This window comes from Lissotriton vulgaris, chromosome 5 (genome assembly GCF_964263255.1).
Source record: "Lissotriton vulgaris chromosome 5, aLisVul1.2, whole genome shotgun sequence".
Taxonomy (NCBI): Eukaryota; Metazoa; Chordata; class Amphibia; order Caudata; family Salamandridae; genus Lissotriton; species Lissotriton vulgaris.
Genome location: NC_141693.1, coordinates 881,309,668 through 881,329,744, shown reverse-complemented (window position 1 = coordinate 881,329,744; position 20,077 = coordinate 881,309,668).

The window sequence follows — 20,077 nt, the reverse complement described above, 5'->3', positions numbered from 1 at the left end:
ATGAAGTATATCATAACCTAGCAACGCTGGTGCTTTATCATGAACGAATGCACCGGAAGTGCGCTGATTGGGGAGCGCAGCACCCCATGAGAGAGGTGCATCCCCTCTTCTATCCTGAACTACTCGAAGTAAGGGATGCCAATGGCCACGTAACTAGGGCTAGCGTAGATGCTAGGCTTCAGGAACAATGGGTTTATACCCTGTGGAAACGAAGTGAGGTCCTTACTATAAAAGCTCAGCTCCCCGACCCCCGTAAAAATCCCACTGCTTACTATAAGGAATTGACTGAGGCCGCCAATTCCGCTATCATGACAATGCCCGATATCAAGCTGTTCTTTGGACTTTTAATCCCGGTAGATATTTAGAGACAAATTCATGACACGGACCATGCCCCGAGTTGGAAGGAACATGGGACCAATTGAAAACCTGGGACAAAGAACGAAAACCTGGAGAAAAACCTAGAAACGAGGTACTAGCAGTACCGGCTAAAATGATTACATGTATGCAAACTCTCCACCCTCCTAGAAAAGTTGATTGGGACAAATTGACCGCCTGTAAACAAATGAAGGATGAAAGTGTGTCAGGTTTCTTTACCAGGTTTGAGAAAGTCTTTATAGACTTTAGTGGGCAAGACCTATCCACAGAAGGCGGGATACGGTTGTTTGTGAATCGGTTTGTTACGAATTTGCTCCCCGAAGTTATGTCCCGTCTCCAAGCAGCCGAGAGCACGTGGACTATGGCTGACCCGTCAGTGATTCTCAGTATGGCCCAATATTATGAACATCGAGAGAATGAAAGTAAGGAAAAGTCAGAAAAGAAGACTAAGGATTTGAAGACTAGAGTTCTGTTGCAGCAGGTTAGCAGAGGACAGGGCTCAGGACGGGAAGGGCGTGGCTCATTCCAGAGGGGTGCAATGGCAGGAAGAGGTGGAGGGGGTCCCCCGAACGTTGACATAAATCAATGTTCCTATTGCAAACAGGAAGGGCAATGGAAGGCAGATTGCCCTCTGTGGCTGGCAAAGTATGGGGGTAATAGAGGACGAGGAAGGGGTCGAGGGAATATAGACCGAAATAGTATGAGACGAGAAGAGATGCACCGTGAGGATTCTCGAAAAAATTATTTTGACAACCCCCAAGCCAGACAGAACTACAACGAAAATTATAGGGATGATGGGTATGACGGACAAGATTATGCATGAGACAGCCAAGGACAGAGCGGGGGCCACTTTTCAATACCAGTTGACCAGGAGGGACCTTATGTACAAGGGGAACTGTTGGGAACGTCGGGAGAATTTCTAGTGGATACTGGGGCAATGAATAGCTCAGTTGCCCATACACTGGTCCCAGGGGCTGCTCTGTCTGGCCAAAATAACGTATCAGTAGGATTCTCTGGAATCCCTGTGGTAAGCCCCGTTTCTAAACCTCTGCCCTTCACTGTAGGTCCCATTTCAATACATTCATTTTTTCTCTTAACTTCAAATTGTGGAGAAAACCTTTTGGGTCTGGACATTTTGAAAAAGTTACATGCACAAATGTTTTGTTTCCCCGATGGTGTCTATTTGACAATGCAGAAGCCACTCCCGAATGCAGCCCAATATTTTGCCAAAAATTCAAACCTTCCCCCTGAATTCTCTATGATTCCTCAGGCACTGTGGGCTACAGGAGATACCGATGTTGGCCTGTTAAGAATAGCCCCTGTGTCAATAACCTTGAAACCTAATGTCCAGCTGCCCCGCATTCCGCAGTATAAAATTTCACCAGAAGGTGAACAGGCCTTGTTGCACATTATTCGTGACCTCATTCGCAAGGGGGTAGTTGAGGAGACAGCTGCTAATGTTTGTAACAGTCCGATTTTACCAATTTTGAAGAAGACACCAATTGACGGTGCCCCAGATTACAAAAATACATATCGTTTTGTGATTGACCTTCATGAGGTCAACAAAATTGTGGTCCCGCAATATCCGGTAGTACCTGATATAACTGCTATTCTGACAATGATTCCCCCTACAGCTCAGTATTTTTCAGTAATTGATTTAAAGAATGCCTTCTTTAGTATTCCAATTCACCCTGATAGCAGACATATCTTCGGATTCTCATTGGCTGGCCGAAGCTTCAGATTTACTCGTGCCCCTCAAGGATATACAGAGAGTCCGAGCATTTACAGTCAAGCCTTGAAAGCAGTCCTCGATGAATTAATTCTGCCAACTGGGAACACGATCATCCAGTATGTGGATGATATTCTGGTTGCCTCCGATACAAAGGAGGGCTGTAAAGAGGCCACAGTTCAATTGTTAAATCATTTGGCTAAAAAGGGTAATAAAGTGTCCCTTTCTAAATTCCAGTATTGTCGACAGGAAGTGACCTACCTTGGCCACTTACTGTCGAAAGCGGGGAGATGTTTGTCTCCAGAGCGAATATCTGTAATAACTAACATGTCCGTCCCTCGTACTCAACGTGATGTTCGTGCTTTTCTTGGCATAACCTCTTACTGTCGCCAGTGGATTCCTAACTATTCACTTCTCTCTAAACCCTTGTTGCATTTGACAACCAAAGATGTGCATGAACCCTTACCGTGGACGGATGAATGTCAAGAAGCCTTTGATTCTTTAGAATCTGCTCTTTGTTCTGCACCTGTTTTGGGTACTCCAGATTACCGAAAGCCTTTTTCACTGTACGTGCACGAGGTAGACGGTTGTTGTTAATACAGGGTTTTGGTGGGAAGCAAGGACCTTGTGCATTCTTTTCATCAGTCTTGGATAATGTTGCACGAGCCCTCCCAAGTTGCCTGAGGACCACAGCTGCAGTAGCGGTGGCCATCCGGCAATCAGAGGGAATAGTTTTGAATACAGATCTCACAGTCATGGTACCGCATGCTGTGGATATTCTTTTGAACCGAACTAAGACCCAGCACCTTACAAGTGCTAGATTGACAGGGTACGAGCTTACCTTGTTTGCACCCCATAACACAATTAAAAGATGTGCCACTCTGAACCCAGCCACACTACTACCCCTTCCTTCAAACGATAAAAAGGACGATGTCCATGATTGTATATTTAGAACAGAAGAAGAAACAAAGGGACGCGTAGATCTTACTGACATCCCTTTATCTGAACCTCAAGGGGAGTTGTACGTGGATGGCTCTTGTTTTAAGTTAACAGATGGCACTGCGACAGCTGCTTATGCTATCACGACTTTAAAGACGGTGGTGGAGACCGCAAGGATTTCCCATCACTCAGCCCAGGCAGCTGAACTAATAGCCTTGTTAAGAGCATGTGAATTGAGTGAAGGGCTGAGGGTGAACATATTTACGGACAGCCAGTACGCCTTTGGCGTTGCCCATAGGTTTGGGAGGCTGTGGAGGGAGAGGGGTTTCTTTACCACACATGGTCAGAAAATTCCACATGGCCCCTTAATTGACCGATTGTTATTTGCTTTGACATTACCAGAGAAAGTGGCCATTATTAAGTGCAGTGCCCATAAAAAAGTTGTTGATTCCACTGGAAAAGGAAACGCCTTTGCTGATTCAGTAGCGAAAGAAACAGCTCAGACTAGAATGAACCCCATGTTCCCTAGCACATCGGCCCGGTGGGTAGCAGAAACATCTGTTTGATAATACTATTGAAAGTGTAAGAGAACTGCAGAAGGAAGCAACAATAGATGAAGTACAGAGATGGGAACAGGAAATAGGAAAACTAGATAAGAATGATTGTTGGATAGATCTATCTGAAAAGCAGTGATTGTTACTGCCCAATGCATTAGTATATGCTGTAGTGACAATGGCCCATGGTCCAGCCCACATAGGCGCAAAAGGTATTTGTGCCGTATTAGACCCAGTATGGAACAACCCAAACATTTCCAAAACTGCAGCACATATAGTAAAATATTGTCCGGTGTGTTTACGCCACAATCCTGGAGGTAGAGAGTCTGTTTTGAGTGGAAATTGTGCCCCACCGTCCCTGCCTTTTGAGGTAATACAAATTGATTACATTCAGATGGAAAGGGTAAATAGTTTAAAATATGTTTTACTGGTGGTATGTGCTTTTAGCAAATGGGTTGAAGCCTACCCTACTAAAGAAGCCACTGCAGTTGCAACTGCCAAAGCCCTGGTGAAGGAATACCTGCCCAGATATTGTTTGCCCCGTGTCATATGGTCCGACAATGGGCCTCATTTTAATGCTCAGCTAGTACAGAGCGTTTGTAAAGGATTGCAGATAAAACAGAAGTTCCATGCCGCCGGACACCCCCAGTCGGCTGGACTAGTTGAAAAATATAATGGCACTCTGAAATGAAAAATGGCTAAAATTTGTGAGACTACTGGATTGAATTGGCCTAACGAACTCCCATTGGCATTGTTATCTCTAAGAACCACCCCTCACACTAGAACTGGATTGTCTCCTTACAAGGTAATCTTTGGCAGACCCGCCAACGTGTGGGGAGTCCCCAGACCCCGATCTTTTAGGGATATTGATTACCCCTTAATGACAGACTACCTGTATGCCTTGACTAAAGATTTGCGTTCTATTCATCAACAGGTATCGGACACATTGCAGCCACTACCGGAGGGTCCTGGACATCGATTGGAACCTGGCCAGTTGGTACTGGTGAAGAACTACCAACGGAAATCGAGTTTGGAGCCCAGTTGGTCGGAGCCCTATCAGATCCTCTTGGCTACGAGAACGGCGGTGAAAGTGCATGGAAGAAAGCACTGGATCCATGTCAGTCATCTGAAATGTCTGCCGCTGCCTTTACCGTTTGATCTACAAAACTCAGAAGGAATTCCGAGCCAGGAAGGAGAGCAGATTCAAAGCTTTGTGCCTTTTTCAGATGCCCAAGAAGTAGGGTAACTGAGTGAGGTGTTGCCCACAGGTGAAAGTTAGATAGCTCAACCAGCGGAGGCTGTCATTTTTGAGGCATCGCAAGTTTTGAACGCCTCAGATGCCCTTGCAGCTGAATTGTTTTCTGACCAGGAGCAACCTGGCCGTTGTAAATACGACCTCCGGCCCGAAAACAGCACGGTACCCCAGCTTCCAATGGTAGGAGCTAGACAGAGACTTGAGTTGAGGAACGTAGGATAGAATTACTGGGGTACTGAGCGAGACACTGGACTGAACCCATTGAGAGCTTGGAACATTGTGTTAAACAGCTCTGGTCAGAAAGAAAGACTGAGTTAAGGGCCGCGGTCGTACTACTGGAATATAAAGCTTGTTCTTTTGATGAACAATAGGAGTCTGCCTGTGAAGCTCTAACGGACACAAGGAGAATATCCCTCAGTGGAAAGAAGAACCCTATGGTGGTCTGCGTGCTTTGTGGATACAAAGATTAGTTTTTGGACTTTTAGAGAGGATCCGAGTTAGAAATTGGACATATAGAGAGCATGTTTCCTTTTGCCCGATTTGTCATGGAGGATGAACGACCAATTGCCCCTCCGCAGTATATTGATAATACGCAATCGTTTTCTGGATGGACCACCAGAGTGAAGATGGCATTCGTGGCTTTTATTGTTGTAATTACGGTGATTTTAATGTGCGTATTTGTGTATCTAGAATTATAGTATCCTGTACAGAAACTGTTGGGAACTACCCCTGCCCCAGAAGAACACCTCTTTTATTCCTTACCCCCGCATAAGGCTAGACACAGAGAAACTTATGCGAAAAATGTTTTTATTGAAATGCTACATCAGACCCTTAGTACGACCAACAAGACGAATTGTTGGGTCTGTGGGCTACTTTCGTCAGTAATGCACCAACATGAACTGTTCATTTCCCTGCCCTTATCCCACTTAGGTAGCTGTGAAGCCTGGTTCCAAATATTGTCATTAATGTATGTAATGTAATGTCTATGTAGCCGAACCTAAGATATATACTGAAAAAGATTATGAGGCCATCCTGAAATATATAGAACGGCACCAAGGATTTGATGCTGAAGGGAATGGAGGAGAGGGATCCTTGGACCCAAATGCTTGTATGAATGTATACACTGAATATGAAAATGCTACCTGGTTACAAGAGGAAATGCAAGATTTTGAACTTTTCAACTCCACCATGTATTTTCAGCATTTTAAAGAACGAAATGTCACTAATGACAAAGCTTTGCCAATTCCCATTATAAGTAGTACTTCCCCCTTCTGTATACAGGGACGAGGTCATGTTAAGGTGGGAAACAGTAGATGTAATTACATCTACACTTTGCATACTTACAGCACTCATCCTGTGATTACTCCCCCTAACGTATATTTTGTATGCAGTGAAAACGCCTATACTTGGCTTCCCCGGGGATGGGCAGGGCGGTGTTACCTCTCCTTCCTCTACCCCCCAGTTTATATTGCCCCATCTGACTATCACAAGACACATCAGTTGATTAGACGAGAGAATATATCTAACCGGAGTATTAGGAGTTTTGATACTGATAGTACTGATCAGACTGACACCTCCTTGCAACAATTTGAAGATATTTCCAAAGGTCTCACTCCCTTTTTGAGGTCCAATTTTCAATAGTCGTAGTATAAGACTCTTGTCAAGAATTGTGGATAACGTGGTTCAAACCACAACTGGGATCCTGACTAATATTACTGTAGAGCTTCAGGCTACGAGGCTTGTTACGCTCCAGAACCGGATGGTTCTTGACGTCATCCTAGCAGATAGGGGAGGAGCCTGTCGCGTTATCGGCAGCTCTTGCTGTGTTTTCATCCCTGATTCGGCCCCTACTATACACCGTGCCATTCAGAAACTACACCGGGTAGCTAGTGAGGCACATGTCGACAATGGTACTTGGTCCCTTAGTGGATGGTTCTGGGGTCTTTTATCCACTTGGGGGTGGAAGATATTTATGATTCTTGCTGGAGCCTTTGAAGTCATATTTACTTGCTGCTTATGTCTCCATTGCGGCCCGGCCTGTTGTTCCTTCTGTGCGGCTTAAATAACGCCTGCCTTAACCATCTCCCAACAGGCCACGGTCGACAAGCAGATGATTCAAAAGGAGGTTTTAGACCTTATGCAGATCGGTGAGGGTGTGTTCGTAGAATAGAACTAGTTATATTGGCTATAGTAGGCCAAAAGGGCCGTCTGATGGGATATAATTATAATGAATACATGTTATTGGCCTAATATATACAATATAACCTTATAGCCGCACGTTAGCATTGCAATATTCACATAGCATTATTATTGTTAGGAGCGATTTACTTTAGTGCTTCCTAAACCTATTGGTATGACCGGAGCCATCTTGTTTTGTTTCTCTTTCTCCAATGTCGTTTCCCTGAAATCACGTGATTAGGCTTTCTGTACGAAATCACTATGGCAGACCTAGCTGTCTGCTCTACTCGCTATTTTGTAGCTCAGGGAAACCCAAGGTCACACCTGCCCTTCTTCTGGGATGCGCACATTCTAGCAGAGACCGTTCCTGTCCTCCCCGAGCTACAGATAGAAAGGGAGGCACCTTACTGACCTGCCCCCGGAATAGCTTAGGCCCATTTACTAGCAATCAATTGTGCCTTATATGGGTCTTCCTGCTGGCTCACTGACAAGTTGTATCTTTCCTAGTAAGGTGACATTGTGCTATGTGTGAATCGTATATATGCTTTGCTCTGTTTGTGTGTAATCAGTATCCTCTGCGCACCTCCGAGAGTCGTGTAGACTGAGGCTCCCCTGTCAGGGCCTGTATCTGCAGAATAAACGATTGAACCTTCTCCATTGCCGACCGACTTAGTATTTACGAATAAGGTATATGGGCTATTGGTGAGTATAGTCCATTAGTAAAAGATTTTGGATCCTTCCGCCTTTCGTGACATATGTAAGGTTAGTCTTGTGCATATCATATAACAATGCAGTGATAAAAGTGAAGAAAACAGACAAAATTAAATACCTAGAACTATTTAGCTAGGTGCTTCATGGTCTGTTCGGGGTGGGTATCTCCTGTAGTCAAACTCTTGAGTTACGAATAGATATATAAGATAGAGTTTAGACAGATATCATCTCTATGGAAAACACCGGCAATGTTTTAAAAAAAAAAAATATATATATATGTATTGCCCTACTGTGGTTAGAACAGAAATGATAGGCAAATTATTAATGCCCCACATGTAGTATAAGTTATATATGGAAGCAAAACAACACTTCAGACACACTTAAAACATAAAACCACGCGCTAGTCTTCTTTTATGATAGGAGCGATTTACAAGGATACCAAGATATCCTATTTCACTGCCTCTTGAAGGGCCTGCATTCTAACAATTCTCAAAACACTGTGGTCTGCTGCCTGGTGGCCAGAGTCTCTTTCATTCAAGGTGGCATCTCTCTAGCACTCACTTTCTTTCTGAGCTCTGTCCTATTTTCCATAAAATGAAGATTAGGAAGGCAGATCTACTACACCTTGGAAAGGAAGTTTAGTTTCTGCTGGAAACAGTTATTGTACAGAACAGCATGACTTTACCATTTTGGGTCCTTCTGTTATCCTAGAAAAATGTTGTAATACGCTTCATGTACTCACATGGCTGCACCACATCACAGAATAGACAGTTTATTCTAAGAATAGACACATCCATTTCTAAAACTTTCATGGTGAAGAGATGCATTCAGGCTACATTTCAAATTTGTTGTAGTTGTTTAACGTCTGAAAGTTGACTGAGAGTGTAATCCAACAGGTGGTCCCACATTACCCTTACAGCTACCCACATGCTAATGTTTTTAAACCCAAGGGCTACTGGATGATGAGTAAAGACTCAGTGCATAATTATAGTAGATCAATGCTTTGAGACCCCTTTATGAATCTAATATTACCCTCACTTCAAAAAAACCTTACAAACAAAATATATACTCTTCAAATCAGTTATGGAGATGATTGGTAACCAGTGTAATAGGTTTATCATGGGCTGTAAAAAACTCACATTGCATGCAAGCCTTGCAGTTATTTGTGAGTATTGTTTGTTTAAAAAGTATTTTATTTTCATGGCGCATCTTCAAAAGCAGTTTTGGCACTTACAATCATAGAGCATGAAACAATAATATATTTTCATATGTGACAAGATACCTTCAGGTTCTTCTAAGGGTGTACACATGGAAATTGCATTGGTGATCTACCTTTGATGACAGGAGGCCCAATGCTAAGGTTTTGATTTCATATGATAGAAATACTGTGCATCTTGAACACAGACCCTAAGTTGGATCCAATGAAACCAGAAAGGGAAGCAAATCCATGTGTGCTAATATTGAATTCTCTCACTAGCCAGAGTCAGCTCAGTTTATCACTCACCATAAGTAGATAACCAAACAATATGATGACAAATAATAGCCAAAGAGGCTATACCTGGCCATAAAAGAGTAGCACAAAGAGAGACATGCCTATGGCATTCTACGCTTCAATATGTTGGAAGATGAAAAGAAATTGCAGATCCAAGCATATTATGTTCTTCCAATGAGAGGGTAACTCTGAGGTAATAGAGAGATATATATTTATCTCTTTCCAGAGGATTCTTTTTAATCCCTTATATTGAAACCCACCAATAGACCTGTTAAATTCAAAGATATGTGTCAGGTCAAAATTATGTTGGTTTGTGCCCAAAAATAATATTGTTCTTGTAACGGTGCAGTTGATCTTTTAATATGTGTTCCAATTTGTTTGTCTCAAAAATGAGTTCTGAGAACAATAACTCTGGGGGATGTTGAAAAGAGATCCTTCTTTTTGGCTTACCCAGACACTGCTACACATCCTCTAACTTGAAAAGATAACACTGTGGTAAACCACATGCCAAAGCATTCAACGGTTTTGTACAGTTGTACAAAGTTCAATTATGGGATGCATGAGTGAATAGAATATTTTGCCCATTTGCATTAAAAAAGGTAATGTTTTTAAAAGTAAATATTTCTTGCAACTAGCTGCAAAGGTTCTTTCCAAATATCCAACATGGATAAAAAAAAGATGTGTTTGCAATTGCTGTCAAGAAAAGTCTTAACAGCATGTGGGTAAATCAGTATGGGAAAATCAATGGAGTCATTATATCGTAAATTATATGTACTGCTTACTCATGTTTTAAACTATTTATTATCCCCCCTCGAAAAATAGCTTTAGTGTTTTCCAAAAAGCAATTCACAATTTTTAGTGGGTTGCTGCTATTTAACCTTAATTTTCATTGTTGACACCTAATCTACCTTGGCTTTGATAGGGAGAGACTATACTTCAAATGCAAGGCAATTGGACTCAGAAAAAGGGATGGAACCTGCCTCAAGCCTCATGCTCCATATTCCAGTGATTAGATCCCACAAAACATGGTCTTTGAAAATGGAGAGTCTGTCTCAGACTCGAGGAACACAAACACATAATGAGAGCAAGCACAGCATGGAGCCCTCTGGGTGGACATTTTCTTTGACCCTTGGTGGGAGTAAAGGGGAGCTTGGGGAGTGGTTTAGCAAGAAGAGGAAGTGAATGTCTCAATTGATTTTATTAGGGGTACAACAGAAAGAAATTCCTTCCTTAGTTCATTCCTTTTTATTTCTTGCCATGGCAGTATTTAGGCTGTGTTTGGCGACAGCCTGGCTCGACCCTGTTCCTCCATCTTTTAATCAATGGTTGGTACGGCTTATCTCAATTTTTCACATAGAAAGGGATGTTTGCACCCAGAAAGGTACCCAATCTCGAAAAAGAGGTCTACGAATTTGGGCTCCTCTGAGACAAATACTGGAAACACATGATGAGGGTTTATTGGCCCGTAGTGCATGATTATCCTCAGTATTGGCTGTTGGGCTGGGGCTTTTGTAGTATGATTTAGGTCTGTACACTGTGCTGTTTATTTATGTTTGTTGTATCCACTTGCCTGCTTCTTCTATTTTTGTACCTTTTGCTGGCTTGGATGGGAAAGGGGGTGGAGGGAGTATAAAATGTTTAACAAGCAATGACGAATGATTAAAAAAAAGATATATATATATATATATATATATATATATATATATATATATATATATATATATATATATATATATATATATATATATATATATATATATATATATATATATATATATATATATATATATATATATATATATATATATATTGTAAATACAATTTTAATATGCAGACCACAATTTCAAAATACTGAAGGTGACTTGTTCTAGTATTATTACAATAAGCTGATAATTTCTCGTTGCATTTGGAATCAGTATTCTACTTCAGGAAAGCTCCCTGCCAAATAGGTAAGTTAAGACCCAGTCTTTAAAAAAACACAAGACCTGATTCACGAAGGTCCTCTGCACTCGTAGCTCTTCTCCTTGTGGAGATTCCGCCCTGATTGCGGAAAATCCACCACAACTGCACTCGTGGTGGAGGCCCACTGGTTGTATATGAATCATATAATTAAAATAACATTAATTGCTGCTCTAATGAATATAAAAGACTAGAACATGTTAGTCCTGAAAACAAATGATATGCATTCTACCTGTTAAAAGTTTAAATACATAAATTACTTAGCCAACTCTCCCTTCGCTCAATAATGTGTTCAGCTCATACCTCCAAATGGTCTAGTGCATGAAAGAGGAGGCCCAGATGATAGTACTAGTAAATAGTGTAATGCTAATCACCAAACTCTCCCTCAGTAGTGCAAGGGATATTGTGATTAGCCAGATGCACTTAAATCCCTCTTGGTAGTAGTCTGGTGTTATTCACCTGGATTTGTCTCTTGATGCTTCCACTGCAGATTTCTCAGACTCCGCCCTCTTACCACAAATATGGTCCTAACACTTTTTCATTTGTGTAGTACACTGTTCAAATGTTCAAAAGATTCAAAACCGTTTTGACAGCAAACATTAAGTGTGCATTTCCTGTTCTGAATTGAATTTAAAATGCTATAAAATGCATCACAATTTAAATGAATCATTCATAGTGCCTAAACTACCTGGGCTCAGGGCGTGGCCTTTCCATGAACCTACCACCGATAGCAGGAAACCCCCAAAAAGTACTGGAGGAGCAGCTCACTCTATCACTGATACACTAACTATGAAGATCAACTGCTCAATCCATTACCAGCAAAAGCACACATTTATGAATTATAGGTCTCAAACAGTATAGGAGTCAGCACACTGCCTGAGGTCTTGCATTTACCCTCCTCGTCTGCACCTGGCCCTTTAACTGATTCAATTAGTTCTCCTCCAGCTCCTTACCCGTTGCCCATCCATTATAAAGCTGGTGTGCTTTTCTGCCCTTCTGTGAGCATGACATTCTTCAATACCACCTCAGCCATCTCAATACAATGCCAACTATTAAATGTATGTAAATTAAACCCACACAGCATTCCAATACAGCTAAAACACTCAGCAACTTACTGGTACATAGGAGACTAGCTTACTCTAATCCTTTACCTAGTGGGCCTCCCCCAATATTACGTCTCCCCAATTGACATGCTCCTGAACTTTACATATTCAACACCAGCATACTTCCACCTCACCATCACTAACGTGCACACTTTCTGACCAAAAGAGATATATATGTGCATGCTACAGATGCTTGTATTCAATGCAGTGCATAGCTGTGTGGCACGCCTATGATTACCTCACTGACAGTCTCTCAAGCTTCATTGAGCTACTTTCAAGCTCCAGGGTTTTATCCACTTGGTCCTTGAGTGGAAACCTCTATCACTAGATAATCATACAAAACCCACCTTGCACAAACTGGTAAAAAGCACAAAGGAGTAATTTCCTGAAATCGAAAGATACCACATACTACATTTATAATTTTTTCACAAAGTGCAATGCTGCAAGCCACCTTGCTACCCTGCGTGGCATGAAAGAGAAAGGACAGGAATTATCCTTTTCATAACATTATACCATGCATTCCTGTCCTGTCCTAGAGCTGGCGCATATTTGGCTGCTTACTGCAGACGCATTCACTCTTGCATCATGGTGCAAGGGTGCCTGTATTGTAGGTAGGTTTATTTATGTGCAAGAAGGGACATTTTCCTGCACAAAAACAATCTTCTGAGGCATTTTCCTCTTTCTCTGTGTGCTGTAGAATGCAACACATACAGAAAGAGGGCAAATCGAGAAGCCTCACCTGGCTAGGTTTAGCATTCTGATGCATTCCCACGTCTAGCACAATAGTGAATCTGGGAATGCGCCAAAATCCATGGGCGGATGTGTGGTAACACCTACGCTTTACCCATGGAACACATCCCTAGGGCAGAGTATCACAAGGCAACGATTTGCGCTGCTTTGTGTTACTAAAGATTGATCAAGCCATGCAGGGCCACGGAAGGTGGCCTTGTGTGGCTTGCTAAATTTCACTCAGGGTTGTGTCACCCTTGCGCCCTCTTGGATGGTGCAAGAGCCAAGCAAAACCTTGATAATTCTGTGTCCCAATTATTTACTTCCCCGTTGGGTCTCATAAAGCTGTAAAATATGTACTTTTTACATCTCTATTCCCCTCTAGACATAGATATAGACCCAGACATCTGATTGTCATCGCTACTGGTATATAAACGGGTGGCAGAAGTATTTTTCACAACAGCGAATATCTTTGGCTTAATGTTATGCCCCTCATCACACTGTTCTGTGTTCTAATACTGTTTTTGTAAGATGTTTAATTTTAAAATATTACAAAAATAAATACTACATTTCGTGCCATTAAGTCACACCTGTCACCTCTCTAATCTGTCTTTTTCATTCTTATGCTAACTTTGAAATCCTCTTTGATTCCTTATCATTTAGTAACCATATTGCAGTGTGTGCATGATGTCCCACCTCCTTAGTTTGGTTATGTGAATCTACCTGTTATGGGTAAATTCAGTGGTTAATTTGAGCCGGTGGCTGTGTTTGGGGTTAACTAATATTAGTTTTTGGGGCTGTTGGGGTGCACCAGCACTTATTTTTCCTTATCAGGCATTCCCGAAAAGCAACCGAGGGGAAAACACAGGAGACAGCTCATTCAGTGAAGAGCAGTGGGGCTGGGCTTGGGGGGATTCGACAGATGACCACAAGGGAAAATTAAATAAATAATTTATTTTCCCTAGTCGCCGTCTGTCAAACCCCCACCCCAATGCTCTTACCTGCACCAGCCGCTGCTGGGAAAATGCACAAGTGGGAAAGTAGACGGAAGATGAAAACCCTGTCTACAAGAGTGAAGTGCAGGGTCCGGGAGTGTCTGGCAGTGGAATAAAGTAGCATGAGGTCGATTCAGGACTACGCAGCCTTGGTATTTAGTGCAGGGACATTTAATAACACTGTCCACTGTGTTTTGAGCAGTGCTTTGGGTACCGGCACTCCTTATGTTACAAATTAAGTACTAGACTGATTTAGAGTTTGCATATACTCTTTCACAAACGTAATGGATATCCCATCTGCCATATCACAGGTGCATTATCTTTAATGGCACTTGTAAAACAGAAGACGGTATAATTGTATCACATCTGCCAAACTCTAAATAATGCCATATTATTATTCTGCAACATGGTATTGATTCATGTCAACAAGTCTTGGATTAGACTATTACCTGATACCTGGGGTGACCAGGCATCATAGATTTGACAGGATAGTCCCAGTTTTCACAATCTGTCATGGCAAATTTCAGTAAATTCTTGAAATCTCCTTGTTTTCAGAGAGGGTCAAATAAGCACAGAGGGAGGTGAGTTTTCATGTGTACCAGCGCAGGATTAGTTAGCAGATGATTCCAGAAAACAATACAGTTAACACAGATGATATTGTGTGAAAGTGGTATTTGATTCCCCTTTGTGCTTCATTGTCTGTGCTTACTATTTTCGTGACCACTTTCAGATAAGTTATTCTGTGCCCCGCTGTCGATGCAAAATCATAGTCCTATTTCTATGTTTGTGTAATGTCCTGGTTTTTAGGTCTCACCTGCGTAGGCTGCACATGCGCAGTTTCACTGGCGAGATTTTATGATTTAGAGGGGCTTTGAGTATCAGGCTTTAAGCCACTCCCCTCTTTCCCATTGGCTGGCATCAACGTTTATGCTAAACGGTGGCCAGCCATTGGGAAAGAGCTTTTGTTGACGTAGACTTTTCTCTTTTTCTGCCGTCCCACTTGGACGGCATGGCCTGCCTTCCTCTGGCGTAAAAAGGTTTCTTATCTTCATGGAGCCAAACACATGACCCCATAAAGATAAGAAACCTTTTACTTCAGAAGGAAAGCAGGCCGAGGCCGTCTAAGTGGGACGGCAGAAAAACAGAAAAGTCTAATTCATGGCGAACGCTTGGATTTTTTTTACCCTCCTCTCTTTGTGGCAACTTGCCGCCTCTCCCTTTGGAGTGCAATCTGCCGCTCCATTCTACCCGCATGGACCTAAGGGGACATTCACATCTCTACTGTCTCATGGGTAATTTCTTTAATTCTGGGTACCCGCTCTTAGGATTTATGATATTATGGTCAGTTCTGCTATTCTGTATGGGGCAGATCTTTGGGGGTATATGGACCTAACAACTCTGGTAAAAGTTCAAAATAAATTCATGCGAAAACTGGTAGGACTTCCCCAATCCGCTCCGACTAAACCACTCTGTTTGGACATGAGTTGCAAACCGATTAACAAGATGGCTCGATATCGGCTAGTAGCTTTGTGGAGACGCATTTGGACGTCCCCAGATTTAAGCCTTTTTGCCAGGGAATTAGAGGAAGTAAGATCATCGTGGGGGTCTAGTAGTATACCCTGGCTGCGCGAAGTTAAACTAATCTTGGAAGACATGGACTATAACTAGCTGTGGGTTTCTCCGGGGTCCACTACCTTTCCCTCCAAGCAAGATTTTAAAGCACTTTATTGGGCGTTTGTTCGACAAGAGTCTGTTATTAGTTCAGATGCTACTAGCCTAACAGGTAGATTCCTGTCCCATAAATTGGATCCCTATTTTGAGAATTATTGGCACGTTATAACCAAGACATTAGATAAAAAGCTGTACCATCAGTTTCGAGTCGGGTCTCTGCCTTTAAGGTCTTTTACCAAGAAGTGGTCTGCCCTCTTAACTGATTCTTGCCCTTGGTGTATTGTCCATAAGGAGAGTGTTGGTCATTTTTTATTTGCATGCCCTGCCTATTACGCACCAAGAAACAAATGGATTAGGCCCATTTGCAGCCAACTTAAAGTCCGAGGGAGTGCTGAGGCTTTGTGGGCGCTACGTACCACCACCTCTGAGATGGTGGTTGTAGGTGTTGCCAAATTCCTGGGGTGGGCATGGGTTATCAGAGCCAGACTTTTGCAGGAATCCTGATTCTTAATTTTTTTTAATGGGTTTTCATATATGAGGTCTTTTTTACATTGTTTAATTCCTTTTTAACAATGAAATGTCCTATGCAATTATGATGGTTTTAAACTTATTATTCTATGTTTGTTTTATCTCTTTTCTGCCATAAGCTGTGTTATATGATGTAAAAATCGCAATAAAGACTTTAAAACCTGAACCTGAAACCTGAACCTGGGTACATGTGCCCTCAGCACTTCAGCCCCGTGCCAAGGCTACCCCCTCTGCACTGTTCCTCTTGTCTGAGCAGTGCCCACAATCACCTTGCCTTCCTGTGTCCTCTCTCTTCCTCCAAGCTGTCCTCTCCACTCCCTCCCATTTGCCCTCTACCTCCTGTGAGGAAGGATTGGCTTTCAATCCTGAGCTCTGAGTCCCTGCTGTGCTAGAGGGAGGGAGGGTCCGGATAGTGTGCGGGGAAAGCCCTGCATGCCAAGGGTGCCCTGGCGGTGACGGAGACAGCCTGGACAGTGCGAGGGGAGGAGAAAGTCAGGATTCACAGAGTGGTGTTTGAGACGGGGGCAAGGAGAGAGCCGAGCGTGTACTTCTTGTACAGTCCGTGCCAAGCAGGGAGTCCGGAACAGGAACTCTCCGATTCCCAACATGCTGGGGAGTTTCTGGGGTGCCAGCAGTAGTCGCAGTGGTATAGTAGAGCCTCAGACTGGACCCTACAGATGACGGGGTGGGCTTGGGACATGTGAAGATGGCTGAGAGGTAAGCGCAGGTCTGTCCGGGGATGAAGGTCCTGTGGCAGAAACCGAGTGAGGGGGAGGGATCGGAGTTACTGGCTAGGTAGGATCGTGTTCTCCAGACACACCACGAGGGGGAATTGTAGGGGGGGAAAACTTGAAACTTTCAACTTCTTAACACGCTACAATTTTATGCTTGTACTAAACCCACCCCCAGGCACCACAAGTACTGCACTTTCCCTGCCCCCTTCAGGTTGGAAGTGGAACCCCCTCTGGCGAGACTCAGAAGACCTCTCTATCTCATGCCTCCTGTAGCCCTTCTTTGGAGTCAAAATATCCTCGTCCCCTTGGGGACCGTGCTCCCTTGAGCCAAGAACATAGGAGCATTGAGTCCTACAACCGCCTCCACCCGCTTTACCGACCAGTGGCCCCTGGGTCCTCTCTGTGTACTTTTAGGCCCAACCGGCCCCTCGTGTATCCGCTAAGGTTTGTTATGATGGTTCTCTTGAATATTTATGAGTTACCATGGCCTTCTGGAAGTTTCGGCTCGAAGGCCACCCTGTTGCTCGTGTTTCTTTCCCCATCCTCCCGATCCTGTGTGTCTTATCCCCCACCCCCCTTTGCCAGTTCTCTCACATAGTGTGTTTGGTGCCCAGCCCGCCTCCTAGTCCTATGGGTGTTTGCACTAGCCCGTTCATTTTTAAGGAATCACACCATGTTCAGTTCAGTGCCAATTTGAAACATGTCACCAGGTTCCCATGTCAGAATGTTATCTTATAGGATATGTCTCTTCCATGCAAACAATGAACCGAACCATAACACAATGAAGTTAGTTTATATATCGAGGAGTTATAATGTAAGGCAGATACATTATTCAAAGTTGTTGCAATGGGGATGTAACTCCCACATGTACAAATATATTAAATTACAAGGTGAATGGACCTATGATACACGTCAAAAATGGTTTAACTGAGAACCAACGTATCTATGAGCCATGTTACGAATAGCACATTGTGTTCCAGATCCTGTAGAGGTCAAAGAGTTTAGCGTAAACATAGTTAGTTGACATTTTGGCCCATATAATGTATCAGATATCCACGGTCTTCACCAGGGTCCAAAACAAACATCAGTTGGGTAGCCCTCACCATGCACAATTGTGGGCTTCGGGTTTCAGCTGTGTCATCCAGTCTCTATTTCCAGCCTGTGGTCACTAAGGCCCGGCATTAAAAAAAAGTTGGTGAGTGCAGTGCTGTGGGAAAATTTGCAGCACTGTGTTGCATGAATGCTAAAATATTACACAGCATCACGCTTACTAAGAGTAAAGAAGAAGAATTCAGACTTTTTCAGATATCTGTGGCCTTGCGCTTCTCGACAAAAGATAAGCAGGAATCCACCTGCCATGTACATTCAAATAACAATTTTTTCTTGGGGAGGTTCTAAATCAACATATATGTAAAATTCCAGTGTCCACGAACACGTCATACAAACATCAATTTGTTTTATATCCAAGAAAGATTTTATGGAAAGGTAATGCATGTGCACACTTTTAAAACAAGCATTACACATTTAATAGGTCTCGGCCTTTATTAAGTTAAAGCCATTTGCTTTGCTATACAATACCATTAGCAAAGCAAATGGCTTTAACTTAACCAAAGGCGAGACTTGTTGCATTTTCAATCCTTGTTGGTTTTCAGAATCGGGTCAACTGAAAAAATGGTCAAGCTCATAATAGTATACAACCTCTTGCAGATACTTTGCCAAATCAGATTAGGTTGAAACCCTTTCATCAAAGCCTCTGGTTTGCACATGTAACCTCTTCCAGTGCCCTCGTTAGCCCGCAGCTGTGGAGCCAGCATCTGTTGACTTTAAAGCTAAGGTGTCTGTTAGAGTATGGTTCTCCTCAGCAGGGTAGTTTATCCACAAGCATCTAAAAGCAATGCAGTTGGCAACGTGCACGGAGCGAACTGCCAACTCACTCTTCGCTTTGACACCCACAATTTATGGGCAATGAGTTTGTTGTCTCAAAATATCAACATGAATTTTAATGCGCAAAGTGAAGGTTCTGCGGGTACGGAGAGATCACTTCTTTAATTACAGTATATCCATATGACAGAATTACATAAAGCTGAATAAAAAAAGTCCCAGCTAGAGCCAGGCGAATCTGAAATGCAAAGCCCTCTGAATTCTTAATTACACGTTGTTGAATAATGTTACCATGCTGACCTTCGGCTAAAGTTTCCGTTGGGCAGTTATGAAGAAAAGTTTTCATTACACGAAGCTTGCAGCTAACAACACGCCTTTGTGATTAATTTCAAGGAGTAAAATCTTGTACTTTACTTAATAGGGATTTACATAAAACCCTTGCACATTAAATGCTAAATACACTTTATTCTGCGCATACAGAACTAATCACCTGTGGTGTTGTACGTCAATGTGCGTTAAACGGCAATATCATTAAGTATTACAGTTCTTATGAGACATAATCAAATATGCCTTTTCCATTACACCGCAAGAGCTCTGCGTACATCATCTCTCAGCATGTAGAAGCAGCTTGTTGTGCATTGTGAGTTTTTCCTACCAGTTTGCCACTGAGTGCTTGAATAACACTTTAAATATGACAAGTTGGTAGTTGATTAAAAGGTGATCTACGATGAATGATTAACAGAAACGCTCGTGTCAATCTATAGAATGAAGCGAACGTTTGCATAAAAAAAATTCCCTGTGAAAGAAACATCACAATAGTATTTTTTTTTTTACATCAAATCATCTAAAAACACATTATGAGTCCAGACCACTCCTGGCCTGGATCACGCTTCTCGAGGCAGGATGACCACAGAGACACATACAAGGCCGGACATGGCCACCAGGCAATATGTCAGAGGCAAATGGAACGAGGACATAAACTAGAGGACCCCAACCTACTAATTACCAGTATGGACCCAACAGGACAACAACTTTTATTGACAAAATAAAATTAAAATAAGCCTTGAAAAAAGCTCAAGTTTGCTGGCGGTGAGGGCATAGCACGTGTTTGTTGTGGATGGGTTAATAAAAGAACATCACTAAGAGCTGTACAATCTAAATTGTTTCCGCAACGAACCAGACAGAAGGTGTAATTGGCCGAACTAAATATGACCACTGGGTTATTGTCTAAGTGGAAAGTGAGA